The sequence below is a fragment of the Cnephaeus nilssonii genome (assembly GCF_951640355.1).
Source record: "Cnephaeus nilssonii genome assembly, chromosome: 11".
Taxonomy (NCBI): Eukaryota; Metazoa; Chordata; class Mammalia; order Chiroptera; family Vespertilionidae; genus Cnephaeus; species Cnephaeus nilssonii.
The window spans coordinates 8,978,955-8,994,201 of NC_137082.1; the positions used below are offsets into that span (position 1 = coordinate 8,978,955).

Below are 15,247 nucleotides of genomic sequence, written 5' to 3' on the forward strand. Positions count from 1 at the left end.
TATGCTTCCCTATTTATTTATGCTTTAATTTGTTTAATGCCTATTTCTCCTATTAAAACGTAAGCTCCACAAGGACAGAAATACAATTTGTTTTGTACTTCACTCTTTAATTACTACCTTAGTCAAGTGCCTGGGACAAAGGAGTCTTCGGTAAATATTTCTGGAGTGAATTGGTGAAAATGTTGGCTGGGGTCACGGGTGGTTTTGCATCCCGAGAGGAGGGAGCAGTGACTTACGTTGGCACAAGGCGAGATCTTTGCACAGGGCGGCAGCAGCAGGTGGCTCTTCGCGGGGGCTGGGAAGAAGTGTGGGCTGGGAGGAAGACAGGTTCAGGCGGCCTGGCGCTGAGATTCCTGTACTGATCAGGAAACCGGAAACAAGGAACAGGAAGGAAAGGGTGCAGTTGAGAGCTATGGGGATGGTAGGGCCTGTACGATGTGCTAACTGACTAGCTCTGCGGGGCGATGGAAAGGCAGGCGTGGAGGGTTAAAACCTAGTTGAGGACACGCATTTTTTAAACATTTATTGCCTCCCCCTTCTATGCAAAAAACACTGCTAATGGCTTTCGGGACATGAGTTTGCACAGCCTTTCTCCCCTACCCTCAAAGAGGAGTTGCAGCCTGTTGGGGAAGGTGGGTAAGTCCACAGGTACAGCAAGAAGGCGAGGGAGTGCCTGGGTGGGGGGGACCAGACCCGGGCCACACCACGTGGACTCTTGCTGTTCCAGACCACACACGCCGACTGGTGAACGTTCAGGAAATGGGGTGTCCAGAAAGGTGTGTCAGTGTACATTTTGAGAAATGAAGGACATTTAGGTTGGTGACAGAGCTGAGGGCTGGCCTCAGTGTAGTCTGGAAGACGGGACACGCACTGAGGCCTGGGACCTCAGGCAGGCCGCAGTCTCACCTTTCTAAAGAAAGGCAGTAACAACAAAAAGGGCGGAGATTGATAAGATTGCAGGAGCCCAGTGGCAGGTGTCCTTATCAGGGACATTTCTGATTCCCTGGCCGTGCCCTGGACGCCAGGACAGGAAGACGTCCATTGAGGGAAAGGACTGCGGGTCTTAGTTTTCACGCCTCTTTGTGTAGCCAGGAGGATCTCTGAGGAAATAAGGTGTTGAGGAAGAAACACCTGAAGTGTAATAGTTCTCGTGGTTTTACTTCCATTTCCTTTCAGTGGCTTCCCCACGCCCTTGGAGTAAAATCCAGTCTTCACAGGCCAGGGGATCCTGCCAGCCACGCTCTCAGAGACATTGGGAGTTTTAGGCAGGGCCCTAATGTACTCAGGTTTGACTTTTGAAAAGCTCAGTGTGACAGGTCTGTGATTTCTGCTGGAAAGGTAAGTTCTTTGAACGTGGAGTTCACGTCCTTCCAGCTGAATCCCTGGTATTGGGGAAAATGCCAGGCACATCACGGAGTCGGTGTGCATTCTATTGATTGAATGCATGCCTCACCTCTCTGCCTTTAAAGCAAGATTAAAACTAGCCATTTGGGCCCAGCCAGGGTGGCTCAGTGGTTGAGCATCGACCTATGAACCAGGAGGTCACGGTTCCATTCTCGGTCAGGGCACCTGGCCGGGTTTCAGGCTCGATCCCTAGTAAGGGGGTGTGCAGGAGGCAGCCGATCAATGATTCTCTCTCATCATTGATGTTTCTGTCTCTCCCTCTCCCTTTCTCTCTGAAATCAATAAAAATATTTAAAAAACAAAACCAAAACAACAACTAGCCATTGGGTTGTTAGTAGGAGGATGTAATGAGATAATGGAGATTATCTCATGCCTGGCACATGGTAACCATTTACTCATTTTTCATCCAGTATTTAGTGAACATCTACTATGTGCCAGGCATGGTTCAAGGTTCTGGGGACACAGGATGGGGTGTGGGGGTGAGGCGTGAGGCCTGGCTAGTGTCTGCACAGGGAAGGAAACCCCGTGGTGAAGGGTGGTGAGGGGGGTGGGATAGGAGCTGAGGGGAGAGGAATGGGCTATGAGGGAGGCCCCATATCTGTGGATAAGGACAAGGCCCTAGGGGCAGGTGCTGGATCTAGACTCCTAGCTCTGCTGCTTCTGACCAGTGGGCTTTGGGAGAGCCACTTCATCCCTCTGTGCCCGGGTTCATCTACAAAGATGGAAAAACAGGCTCTACCTCAGAGGGTCTCTAGGAGTTACAGTAAATGAGTTAGAGTAGAGAGCATACACTGAGGAGGTAATAAATGTTAGCGCTGATCAGCCAGCCTCTGGGCACTGGTTCTGCTTTTGGCAGAGAATTTTTGGAAGCATCAGTGCTCCATCCCAAGGCAGAGAAATGCAGAAGGCACTCCTGGGTGTGGGTTTGCACAAGTCCCTGCTCTCAATGGAGTTAACAGGCTGACTCAGACCTGAAAGTAAAAGAAAATAAAAATCCTAACCAACCAACTATACAAACAGTTTACTAGGCCATTTATGTCATCTGATTGAGAGAGCTGGGGAAAAAAAGAGGAAAGTGAGGTCAAAGACTCTCAATGTTCTTCCTAGTAAACTGGGAAACCTTTCGGGTTCCAGGTCCAATGTCAATAGCATTAGGAGAGCTGACACTTGGGTGCCAGGTATATTCAAAGGCGAGTCCTACACAGCCCTTCGTGGAGTTGATACTCTGTGTAACTGACCGTTGATCAACACAGGAGTTGGGGGTGCTTACCCAGGTGCAGTTGAAAATCCAAGTATAACTGCTGATGCCCCCCTCACCCCCAAAACTTAACTACTAATAGCTTACTGTTGCCTCAAAGCTTTACTAATAATGTATACAGTCAGTTAATATATTTTGTGCATTATATGTATTATGGACTGTATTCTTACAATAAAGAAAGCTAGAGAAAAAAATACTATTAAGAAAATCATAGGTTTGGCTCAGTGGATAGAGCATCGGCCTGCGGACTCAAGGGTCCCAGGTTCGATTCCGGTCAAGGGCATGTCCCTTGGTTGCGGGCACGTACCCAGTAGGCGGTGTGCAGGAGGCAGCTGATGGATGTTTCTCTCTCATCGATGTTCTAACTCTCTATCCCTCTTCCTTCCTCTCTGTAAAAAATCAATAAAATATATTTAAAAAAAAGAAAAGAAAATCATAAGGAAGAGAAAATAGATTTCTAGTATTGTTCCAATAGGAAAAAAATCCGTGAAGGTGGATCTGTGCCTTTGGCTGGTGTACAGCACAGAGCTTCCCTGTGGTATGACTTGGGGCAACACAACTATCCGATGAGGCAGGTGATTAGAGACTATCATTCCTATTTTACAGATGAGGACACTGAGGTCTAACCAGACCCCAGTGACTGGTTAGAAGACCCAAATTTTAATTCCCTTCCCATCGGAATGCGTTTTGAACACATTGATTGATCACTGCTACAGGCAGGCATCATGGAGATACAGCAGAGAACAAGACAGTGGCATCTGTTTTTATGGAGTTGAGTAGGAGGAGGACCGGCAGGAATGAATAAATTACTGGGGTGTAATGTGTAGTGAGTATAACCACATGGGTTTGAGATCTGGGGGTACCTGGCAGGGGTGCGTGATCTAATGTGAGTGGCTAACCCATCTCTCTACCCATTCTTTCTTCGTCAACATCCATGATATTAAATGTCTATTAGTGATGGGGAGTTGTGGGAGAAGGTCTGAGAGTGAAATCTAGAATTCATTACTGGACATCTAAGTGGACACAGAGTAGGAAGTTGGAAATATGTTTTGGGAGTCGAGGTAAAGGCCTGGGCGAGAAAGATATAAATTTAGGAGCCTTGTTAGGTCTTCTGAGCCACTGAATTGGATGAAATCACCTAGGGCCGTGGTCGGCAAACTGTGGCTCGCGAGCCACATGTGGCTCTTTGGCCCCTTTAGTGTGGCTCTTCCACAAAATACCACGGCCTGGGCGAGTCTATTTTGAAGAAGTGGCGTTAGAAGAAGTTTAAGTTCAAAAAATTGGGCTCTCAAAAGAAATTTCAGTCGTTGTACTGTTGATATTTGGCTCTGTTGACTAATGAGTTTGCCGAGAAGGCACCAGCGTTGGGCCCTGGGCGCTTTAAAGTCTGGAGGTCAGGGAGAGGAGCAAGGACCAGCCGAGGGGACTCAGGAGGAGCAGCCAGGGGGAGCTGGGGAAATGAGCAGGCTCCAAATCCAGGGAAGAAGTGTTTCAAGGAGGAAGAAGGGATAGACTCTGTCAAATACAGATGTGGCAAATAAAATGAGGATGGAAAATTGTCTGACACCCTACCGCATCCAGAGATAAAAACCAGTTCTTGCCACTGTCTTTGCAAGGTCCTGCCTTATTCCCATGCGTTCCTGTCCTCCCTCGCTGGGCCCCCCACGCTGGCCTCCTTCTAGTTCCTTCTTTAAGCAGCTTCCCTTCTGTCCTGAGCCTGCCCACCTTCTGCTCCCCACCTGGCTTCCTGATGGAGGGCCGCTGCTCCTCAGGGAGCCCCACCCCGAAACAGCAGGCACCTTCCCCTCTCCGGTGACCCTGACTTTGTGAATATAACCATCTGTGTATTGTCGGTCTACCTCCAGAACAGCGATTTTCCGTCACTGGCAGAATTTTTAAAACCTGCAAAAACTGACTATTTAGTCAGGGGCACTGACCTCTTTTCCCTTAGATTGTAAAAAAAAAATAAAAAATAAAAAAAAATATATATCAGTAGCCAACACAATAGCCGTCTGGTGTGAATGAATCAAAATGATACCTGTTTTTCGTGTGCCACAGAACTGTGTGGTAATTAGCTTGTGTGTGCCACGATATGAAAAAGGGTGAAAATCGCTGCTCTAGAAGATAGCATGAAGTCCAAAGGGGCAAGGACTTATTTGTTTGGCTTCCTCTAAGCTCTATGTCCAGGCCCTCCCAAACTCTGGGCTTACAACTTTGCACAGTGTATCTCATTAATCCTCCAGTCTTACTTATGCCAGTAATATAAATATATATGTTTTCTCCAATTTTATTGAGATGCAGTTTACATGTGATGCTATAAATTTAAATTGTACAGTATGATTTGAGGTATGTGTATGTTGCAAAATCATGATCACAGTAAGTTAACATCCGTCATCTCCTAGTTTTTTCCCTTGTGATGAGAATTTTAAAAAAAAGAAATATATTTTTATTGATTTCAGAGAGGAAGGGAAAGGGGGAGAGAGAGAGAGAGAGAGAAACATCAGTGATGAGAATCATTGATTGGCTGCCTCCTGCATGCCCCACACTGGGGATCGAGCCCACAACCCCAGCATATGCCCTGACTGGGAATCAAACCATGACCTCCTGGTTCATAGGTCCACACTCAACCAGTGAGCCACGCTGGCTGGGCAGTGAGAACTTTGAAGGAGTTATTTTTTTCTTCCTCTTCCTCCATTTTCTCCCTTCTTCTACTTCCTCTTCTTCATCATCCCATTTTATGGATGAGGAAACTGAAACCCAGAGGGATTAAATAATACTCTAGAATTACTGCAGCTTTCAAGAGGTGGCGAGGAGTATTTGGGAGTCCCGAGTGACTGCAGAGGACATTCCCCCCCGCCCCAACATGCAGTTTAAAACTCTCTGAGGAGGAACAGAAGCTGATTTTCTGAATGAATGGGAAAGGAGCGCTAGGCCGAGGGAACCGCAGGTCTAAAGGCTCTGGGTCAGACAGGTTGAAGCTTAGAACCCTAAAAGAGGGTTGGCCAAGACTTGAGGCTGGAGAGTTAGGCAGGGGCCAGATTACCGGCCTGGCGAGGCAGCTCTGGAGTTTGTTCTTTTCTCCTGAGGCAAGAGGAAGCCATTAAGCAGGGTGGGGACATGATCTGATTTACACTGTAAAAGCTCTTGGGCTATGGGGTGGAGAATGTTAAGGCAAACCTAGAAAGAAAGAAGCGTCGAGAAACCTCACTTATTTATTCAAATATTTGGAGGAGAGAGTGGGTTTGTGGAGTAGGCTTGTGTTAGATGAAGTGGACAGAGTTGAAATATATTTAGAAATTATAGGGTTTGCTGATGGATTCAAGGTGTGTGGGGAAGGAGGGTGAAGTATAGTTTAAGCCAAATTATACTAGGTTTTGACTTGAGTAAGTGGTGGGTGAAAGAGCGTTCCATTTATTGAGATGAGGCTGGGCATCGGATTTCAAGAAATGTTATTTACCTTACTCTTCCCAGACTTCCTCTTATCCCAGAGTTCCCCTTTTGGAATATCAGACGAGTGCGGAAAGCTTTAAAGAGGGGCTCCCAAAGTTATGTGACACACGTAATTTTTAAAGAAAGTTTACATTTACATGTCGAGTGACGTCAGCCTTGGAAAACCTTCCAGAATATTAGAGGAAGACAAAGTGCTTGTAGAGGGGAGGGAGGCACTGATCTAACTTGTCAATGGGACAATTGAAGTTAAAAGATTAACAATCTCCCCCCCACCCCAACCCAAGTTAATCTAATGAATTTGTGATTGGATCTAGACTTCTATTTAAATTGAGCCTTATTCTTGGCCCCTCCCTCTTTGGTTTGTGAATAAAATCCAGCAATCACTTCTCTTCCAGGATTGTTCTGAGCCAGGTGGACTGGCAGGCTCAGAGAGCAAGAGTCTCCAGGTTCCAGACACTGCCCCCACTTCCGAAAGGTAAATGCTGCTATTTATTTTTGTCATCTATTCTGATGTTTTATAGAGGGCTTACAATTTTGAGACTGACTAGGAGAGAGAGCAGTGTGGTGTTTCCTGCAGTTGTTGGTGATCCCTACTTAATTTAGTGCACTCAGTCGTGTTAAAAGGGCTGCCCCGGCTTCTTCTCAAATGTCCTTTGTAGTTTGCAGGAGGCTGGCAGGTTGGGCTCACTTTTTCATTCTCTTTTCCTGCTAACGCCTCACTGCAGTTTTTCAGGTTTTCCTGCTCTGAACCACTAAGCTGTGTTTTTTTTTTTTAAGCCAAGTATCTTTGTTGGCTTCATTTCAGCTCCAGGGTTTTACACAGTTTCCAAATTGTTTTTCTGTAATAGTTCCACAGCAAAATACATACTTACGAAATAAGAAGATCATACCGCATTCTGTTCTTCTAATTATGGCTTAGTCCCCAAACATGATTCCAATAGATGGTAAATATAGCAAATCAGAAGGGCTTTTTGTTTATTAGATCTGGAGAGAAAACCATAAGTTGGCTAAAAGAAGAGGTCTCATGTCACCAGGATTAAATCAGGGATAATGGGGCTATATTTTAAAGCGTACACTGGGAAACATCTTAAGGCGGGCTGGTCTGTTTAGATAATTGTGAAAAATGAAGTGTAGCTGACATTTGTCGCATTAAAAAGAGGTGAAGTGGGGCTTTTTCTGCCCCTTCCCGGAGGAGCGTGTCAGCGCACAGCGGAAGGGACATTTCTGGTCCCATTCTTTCTTTGTGCTGTCTGCTTCCCTGCAGCACCTGACTCCTGAAGAATGAGTCTAGCTAGGGAGTAATGGTAAAACAGGATTACTCGTGGGTGGGTGGAGCTAAGTAGATGTAGATCAACGTTTGATTTTTCAATTTTTCATTTCATACAATAACAATATGAATTCTTCGCGTTTATTACAAAACCACATGTTCCTAGTGTTCTGTTACTTTTGGAGTTTCCATTTTTCATTGTTTTAAGTATACCAGCTTTCCAAACACATCTTAAGTATGAGTCTCTCTCTTCTAAAGGGAGATTGTGTCTCACGGATGCCCTTACAGCAAATTCAGACCACTCTCTGTCCTTTTAAAAACACAGTGTGTGTTTGCGACCCAGCACTCAGTCACTGGCAGAATTTTGCAACCATTTCCCAGTTTTTTGTTGGCATGCCTCCAAGAATAAGGTCTTTGTAATTCCTTGCTCAAACATAAGGATCACATATAAAACTCTTAGCAGATAGATCAGTTAATACAATCATCTTTCAATTTTAAAAGCTACAACATAATAAGGTGTTTTTTTTTTGGGGGGGGGGTTATAGGGAGAGAGAAACAGTGGTTAACAGACCATATGATGTTATTATGCTAACAAAGTGGTAGCTTTGTGAGGGCATAGAGAAAAAAAAGCACAACCCTTTTTGCTCTGAGAATAATTCAGTAGCAACACGGTCTGAGAGCCAGGAGTCCTATTGTTCTTAGTGAAACGATTATTTGTCAAAACATTGGATTGTTTCCCCATTCCTACTGAAAAAGTTTGGACTTTTCTTTTTTGCTCAATTTTGATAGCAGGATTTTAAACTATCAGTAGTGCCATTGTGTTTACAGCATTCAGGGTTTCAGAGTTCAAAGGTTATCCATTAACATGTAGAGTGAGGCTACACTTATGTTAAGACTCAACCTGGTTCCACTAGTTCATCGTTTCTTTGTTGAGGAGCGAGGGTGGAAGTCATTTGTTTTGGTAAGTTCAATGCAGCTTCTTGTTTATGAAGAGGATGCCTCTGGACTGTGTTTCAGGATGTGACTCTGTCTGAGGCTCTGAAAAGTATCTTAAAGAGCGGTATTCATCTTCCCTGAGAAAGGGAACCTACTGCTAGAAGTAGCCGGTATCAGTGTACTTGATTAAAAAAAAAAAAAAAAGAGTTCTGGCCGAAGAATCTACTCCCGTCACTGCTAATGAATTTGTAAGAGGTTGGTTCATTTCTTTAGAAAAGACGAACCAGACCGTCTGTGGGGCTAGCAGTTCTGTATAAAATGACAGCAAAAACACCACACTCTGCAAATGCTTCCCCTCTGCTGAGAAGCTGCCTCTCAAATTCCATTTCCTATTTATTAAGGATTGCATTGCTCACCAGCCGAGCACTTTTTTTGTCTTGATTTATTAACTGTGTACTTTAAGTGCCTTTCTTGTTATGTTTTAAGTTTTTCCATTTTGGATACACCGAAGGGAAAACAAAACAAAACACACACAACAACGAAAAACACACGGGGCTGTTTTGTTTGTGGTGACTTTTGCAGAGCTCCGTTTACATTTGCATTCGTTTGCATCTTGGGGCGGACAACTTAGTGGGAGTGATTGTGCTTCCGTGATTCCTCCTGGAGCTTCAAGTGGGGGGAATCAGTGTCCTCGGACCTTTTCTTTCTTTTCCTTTTTTTTTTTGTGAGCAGAGAAAGAACAGTCGGAAAACGCTTTAAATGAGTTAGGCGTGGGGAGGAGGGAGAGAGCTTTTTTTTTTTTTTTTGGGTTTCCATTTTAATAAGCCCAGTTTCATCCACGTGGATTTCTATCAAAGCCAAGTGGATTCTTGGAACCCAGGCCAAGTTTATAAATCTGAAGTTATATGAGCAGCGCAAACCCAGACCTTTTAGAAAAGTAACAACAAAGGGTAGCTTTTTGAAGATACTGATTAAAAAACATTTTAATCATCTTGTCTTCTCGACCTTCCTCACACTGGAGGAAAACCTGAAGGAAGTGGTGTTTATGCACAGCTGCCTTTTAATCTGCCCAAAAGGGTGTAGAGGCTTTTTGTTTGTTGGTTGGTAATTCTGGATGACCCAGGAGTTCGGGCTACCAGCTCCGCCCCGGGCCTGGGCACACCTTGCGAGGGAGGGGGAGGCGGCGAGGCGCCGGCCTGGGTCTGCGCCTGCGCGCTGCCCTCGTGGCCCCCTCCCCGCGTACCTGTCACTGGAACCGCCGGGCGTTCGCGGTTCCACGGTTGGCCGGATGGCGGGAGGGGGTGTGTGTGGGGGCGGTGAAAGGCGAGCGCGTGCGCGGGAGTCTCCGGGGCGAGAACTGGGAGTGCGCGTGCTCGTCCGCTCGCGCCCCGGGGGGCGGAGCCCGCGGCGGTGGGCGGGGCAGGGGCGCGCCCGCGGAGGTCACGTGCCCGCGGGGCGGGGCCTCGGGGGGCGGCCGCGGCCGGTGTAGGCCGGGGGCGGGGCGTATTCGAACGGCGGGGCCGAGGGAGGGCGCAACAGCTGCTCCCTGAGCACTTTCTGACCCAACAGTCCCGGTGCGCCGGACGCGCCTCGCCCCGGCGGCTCTAGGGACCCCCCCGCGCCTGCACCCGCGCCTGCACTGTCCCCTCGCGGACGAGTAGGGGGCGCCCGAGCCTTTGCCCCCCCCGTGCGCACCCCCGCCCCGCTCACCTTAGCCCCGCGCCCGAGGTGAGCCCGGCCCCCAAATCCTCCGGGCGGGGGTGGGTTGGGGGTCGGGGACGCGGGGCGCTCCTTTTGGGGGGGGGTCTTCAAGGCGCGAGGTCCCGTGAGGGATGGTTTCGCCCTTCGACCCGTGGCCCCCCGTCTGTTTTGGGGGGCCGGGGCCGGTGAGGAATCCGGGAGGTGTCCGCACAAAAGGCCGAGAGAAACTCCCCGTCGCCTCCCCTCCTCCGCCTTCCCCGCCCCCTCCCCTCGCCCGCTCCCTCCTCATTCAAACCTCGGCTCGCTCGTGTGGTGTCAGTTCAGTCCCGGCCGCCGCCGAGCGAGGAAATGGCCGAGGAGCCGGAGCCGCAGGTAAAGGGGGCGCGCCCCCGCCCGCGCCGGGCCCCAGGGGGCGCCCCGCGTCGCCCTCCGGCGCCCCCCCGGGCCGCCCTCGCGTCTCCGCGCTCGTTATCCTGCCCCCTCCCCGGATGGCCGCCCCGCCCGATCGCCCGCTCCCACCCGATTCCGTTCCTCTCGGGCGCCCCCTCCCCACCCGGCGAGAAGGTGTCGGGCGAGCCCCCGGTGTGTACAGACAGTGTTACCATCACACTCACTCTGGGCAATAGCCGAGATGGCCTGGGGGTGGGGGTCCCCCCCTCCGGGTCGGGAGCCGGGCCGGCCGGAGGGAGCCGGGGGCTGCGTGGGGGCTCCCCTCAAAAGTTGGATGGCTCCGCGGGGCGGGTCTCGCGGTTGGCCGCCTCGGCCGTGGGGGGCAGAGGCCGGCGCGGGGTCCCCCACGGTGGCTCGGGAGGGGCCGGGCAAGTTGGAAACGGCCAAAACAATGCGTCCTAACAGGCGTCCCCCGCAAACAATGGCCGGGACCGTCCACACGGGCCCGGCGGAGGGCGCGTCTATAGGGGTCGGGGGAGGGGCCTGGCCTGGCCCCAGACCCCAATGCGCATCCCTGCGAGCCCCCCCCCCCACCCCCCGGGCACCCCAAATCCGTGCCCCGGAGTCCCGGTCTTCTGCCCATCTCTGAGTAGGCGGTGCACAGGGCTGTGCTTCCTGGGTGTGAAATTGGGATTTTTATTTACCCCCTTTAATTTTAAAGGTTTAAAAAACACACCTAAAAAGAACCCATAAACGCGTAAAGAATGTCTTTATAACTCCATTCTAGGGGCAGACCCAGAGCCAGCTGGAAGCAGAACTAGGAACTCCAAAGGGCAGGAGGGATTGAAATGTTAGCCTAAAAGTGTTTTTTTTAAAAGGGAAGTTTCTGCCAGCAGGCGCTGAGTGGCGAAACCGCGCAGTTTCAGATGTAGAGCCCTCTTCCCTCTTGATTTGGCCCCAAAGTGCTAGCGGCACGGGATGGGGGGGGGGGGGGGCGGGGGGTGAAGAGCGGGGAGGCGCTGCTGGGGGCCCGGGAGGCTGCGTTTGGGGCGGCCCGGTCGGTCCTGCGCCGGCCGGCTGGGCGAGAGGTGGTCTGCGGGGGGCCGAGGCCGGTACCTGCGCGCCGGGACCACAGCCGCTCAGGTCCTGGGTGGGACCCCACATTTTCGGATTCGGGGTAGGGCCACCGAGGACGGGCAGCCGCATTCCTGGGCGGGCGGGGAGTTTTTCCGCAAGGAAAGAGCCACCAGCGGCCACTTCGGGACCCGGTAGCCCGTTCCCCCTTGGAGCAGCAGAAACTTTCCCCACCTCTGAGAAAAGGACAGTCGCTTCAGGGTTTAAGTTTGGTGTGTTGCTCTCCTTTGAAGTCTTTTTTTGCCTCAATTTCTCTCTTGAGTCAGCTTACGGGGCTTGAAGCGTTGACCATTCCTAAACCTTTTTAAGTAAATGGCGGTTGTAGTGGTCCTGCGGGCCGTCCGGGGTCCTGTGTTACTGGCCACTGTGCACCCCACAGCCTGGCCGGTTTCCTGGTTTTCTAGATCGTTTGCAACCATTAAACTGTATGTTTTAAGAAGCCTCGGTCCGATTCAGTTCAGGTTGATTCAATTATGTCTTCATTGCTTTTGAGTTGGTTGAATGAGTTGACATGAGATTAAGCTCAACAAAAGAAAGGCAGGGCAACAACAGCTGCCGGCCGGGCCTGGTCACTAGGTAGGGGTCTTAGGCGGCCTTTTACCTCCTCTTCTGTGTGTCAAGGAGTTCATAAACATTTCTGTACTGTACTCTTCCCGTGGAATAGATGGACTGCCTTAATATCAATAGGCTTAAAGTACCAAGTTTTATAATATATTGAGAATGGGTGATAGATCTAGGGTTTCTAATAGGTTTAGTGTCTGTAGTGACAAGTGCAGAGCAATAACCTAATTGCTTTTTGTCTGAAAAATATAACAATCAAACCACTAGTTTGTGCTTGCTTAGTTAATATGTGCTGAGAACTTTTAAGGTGTGTCCTTAATGGTAGATGGCTTTTTCTGAGAAGTCATGTTTATTTTAGATACTGTTTTGTTCAGTATTCCAAAGACTGGAGTAGTGTGTTTGTGTTTTTCAATCCTGGTGTTTCAGTTGAAGTCACCCCTTCCCCCCATTGCTGCCATATTTAATGTTATGTAAGTATTAAGTTCTAGAGACAGTGCCTTATTTAAAAGCTCAGAAGTCAAATTTATTATTTATTTGGCTCATTTGTTAGACTAGGGTTAATAATCTGATCGTTTGGAATTTTAGTTATTTGGTGTGAGGAGGAAGCCTGCGCCTTCAGCTCTGCACATTGATTTGCATGCCGGAGGAGGAAGTAGGGGGAAGATTACGACTTTTCTAGGTGGACACCTATTTTAGTGTCCCACTTCTTTCAATCCTTTTGTCTTAACACCTTCTACCACTTTGCTGTTTGACTTTTGCCGTTTTTTTTTTTTTTTTTTTTTAAAGAAACAACTTGTGAGAAGTTTAGCAGTTGTCTTGGGTTCATATTATTCCCTTTCACTTCTTAATAAAAAAAAAAAAGGGAACTAATACACCACTGAAATAAAGCTTGTAAAATATTCCCCCCCTTCAGCCTGAAGAATCTATTTAGATAACAACGTCACCCCCCTCCCTTCTCTAGGTAATAGGGGAGGAAGGAGGAGGAGTGAAGGTTTTGGCTTTGCCTTTACTTTTAAGGTTTAAGGTGGAGGTGGATTTGCATTCTCTTTGTAAGTAAGCCTCCATTTTTGGCAGAGGAACTTCTGGGAGGAATTGCAGCCCCGTCGTCCTTTTAAAGAGGAAATCTGAAAATAAGACTTAATCAAGTCACTTACAAACTGATGAAATACTCAGGAATATAATGGCCTGGCAAGGACAGTCCCTTTATCTCATTTCAGATAAATGCTCATCACTCTTCTCCATGTAACAGTATTTATGATGAAACGGCATGTTCTTGTCTCAGCAGGGCTGCCTTTTCCAACTCCTGAGCACTCTTAATTCTGAGCCGCTTGATGAGAGCCTCAGGGGTCCCGAGAGCTGTTTTCCCACTTTACAGAATTACATTCTTTTCTCTCCGTTGTCACAAACGTGATATCGGCTGATAAGGACTTTGGAGTAGTTTTAATGACTCTTGACTGCCTACAATCTACTACTTATAAAAAATAGATACGCTTTTATCTGACTCTGAGGACTGTGATGGGCCTTCTCTTATGTTTTACAAGAAGCTTTGTTTCCACTTGGTAACAAAATTTCAGTTCAAGGTGTTCAGTATGGCTTGTATGTTATGGGTTTTGAGGTTGCTGTGTATGACCTGTCTTAAATGGGTTAGTCCTAATTTCCTACTTCAGTCAAATTCTGTAGCAGAATGGTTAATAGGTGGACAGTGGCTAGGTATTTTCTTTCTTTCTTTTTTTTAGTGGCTAGGTATTTTCAAGTCTTATGTATGAATAAAAACACGAGACAGTTCTATATACTGATGAGCATGCCAATAGAATAAAACAAATGTAATGAGACTTTAAATTAAATGACTAAATTGGGATAGCTAGAATAGTTTTCACATTACTGAGGTGTTACAAAATAAAAACCTGGAAGGTATTTACAGTCCAGGCATTGAAGGAATCCCAATCATATCAAATGCTCTAAATAGTGAAGGTTTTGGTGCCAGCATATGAATTAAACCCAGGACAGTAGGAAGAGTGGATTTGTCCACTCATCTCCAGATGTGGGGGAGGGGTGTTGACTAGTTTAAATGCACGTGGAAGACCGAATTACACAAAGACAGCAGGAAATTTCTTAAATTTGTGTGAGGGAAGCTTGATCATTATAACTTAAAGGTCTCATTTTGGGTGCAGCAGGACAACTTTACTGAAATGCTGGCTTAAGAATAAGGTGATTTGGCTTGTTTTTCTGCAACCAGTACTACAGTTAGGCACATGTGCAGTGGTATGTGGGGCAAAGGATTTTGAAGTGAGACCATGAGGGCAGATAGGAATCTGACTTTGAGGAAGTGGGAGGACAGGGACCATCCTTTCTTAAAATCTGCAGCTCTGATAAGCAAGCTCAATTCTTGTTATAAATCTATCTTCCACATAAATAGAAGGGCAGCCCCTGCCAGCGTCTGCTGCCTCTAATTGTCCCTTTATGCCTAACATTGGGACCCTCCCGAAAAAGGGCATTTGAACACTTGCTGGCTGCCTGTTCTTCACATCCCCATTACTTCCTGCCCTGGGTAACAGCAAAGCTGAGTTACTGGAAATTTGGGGCCAGTTTGGTAATTTTATGATCAAGTTGAGAAATAAAATTACTAAACCTGAAAAGACAGCTGAGCAAGTTGTATGAGAGAATGAGTTGAATTCCGTAGGCTGTGTTCTTAAGCTTTACCAAAGTTGTTTCTGACCTACACATGCCTCCACCTCCCAGGGAAGAGCCTCCCCAGGAGTCAGGATGCTGGCTTTTTTGTGTGTAGGTGTTCCTTATTTTCTAGTGTCAGAAAGCCTTTTGAATTTAAATCGTTCAAAATTTATAGTGATATGGCCTGGAGATTGAGAGCCCAGATATGTTTTGTTCTTGAATCAGCATTAGGAGAAATACTTGTGTGAAATTTTTTCCTACCTGTATCAAATCTGGATAACTTCAAAAACAGTTCACTTACACCAGAAGTGTTTTTATTCTTAATCAGTGGATAAGTGTTGTTCATATATGAATCCACTGAACATTGACTGTATGTATTAATTGATAAGAGACTTTTTTTTCTTTAATTTTGAAAGCAAACAGGTGATTTAAAAGGGCCAACTTACAACTTTAGTATTTGCTCTCTACAAAGACAA

At 47.5% G+C, this 15,247-nt stretch overlaps 1 protein-coding gene across 7 annotated transcripts in view; it reads left to right on the forward strand.

Annotated features, from left to right (window-relative positions):
• The window catches only part of ZNF217 (zinc finger protein 217), a 39,650-nt gene that overhangs the window by 5,395 nt on the left and 19,008 nt on the right, over positions 1-15,247 (forward strand). For 3 of the 7 annotated variants that reach the window (XM_079785187.1, XM_079785189.1, XM_079785188.1), the window contains one exon: positions 6,508-6,587. The gene's annotated coding sequence lies outside the window, so the exon portion shown is untranslated. The other 4 variants (XM_079785191.1, XM_079785190.1, XM_079785193.1 and 1 more) reach the window with 4 other exon arrangements.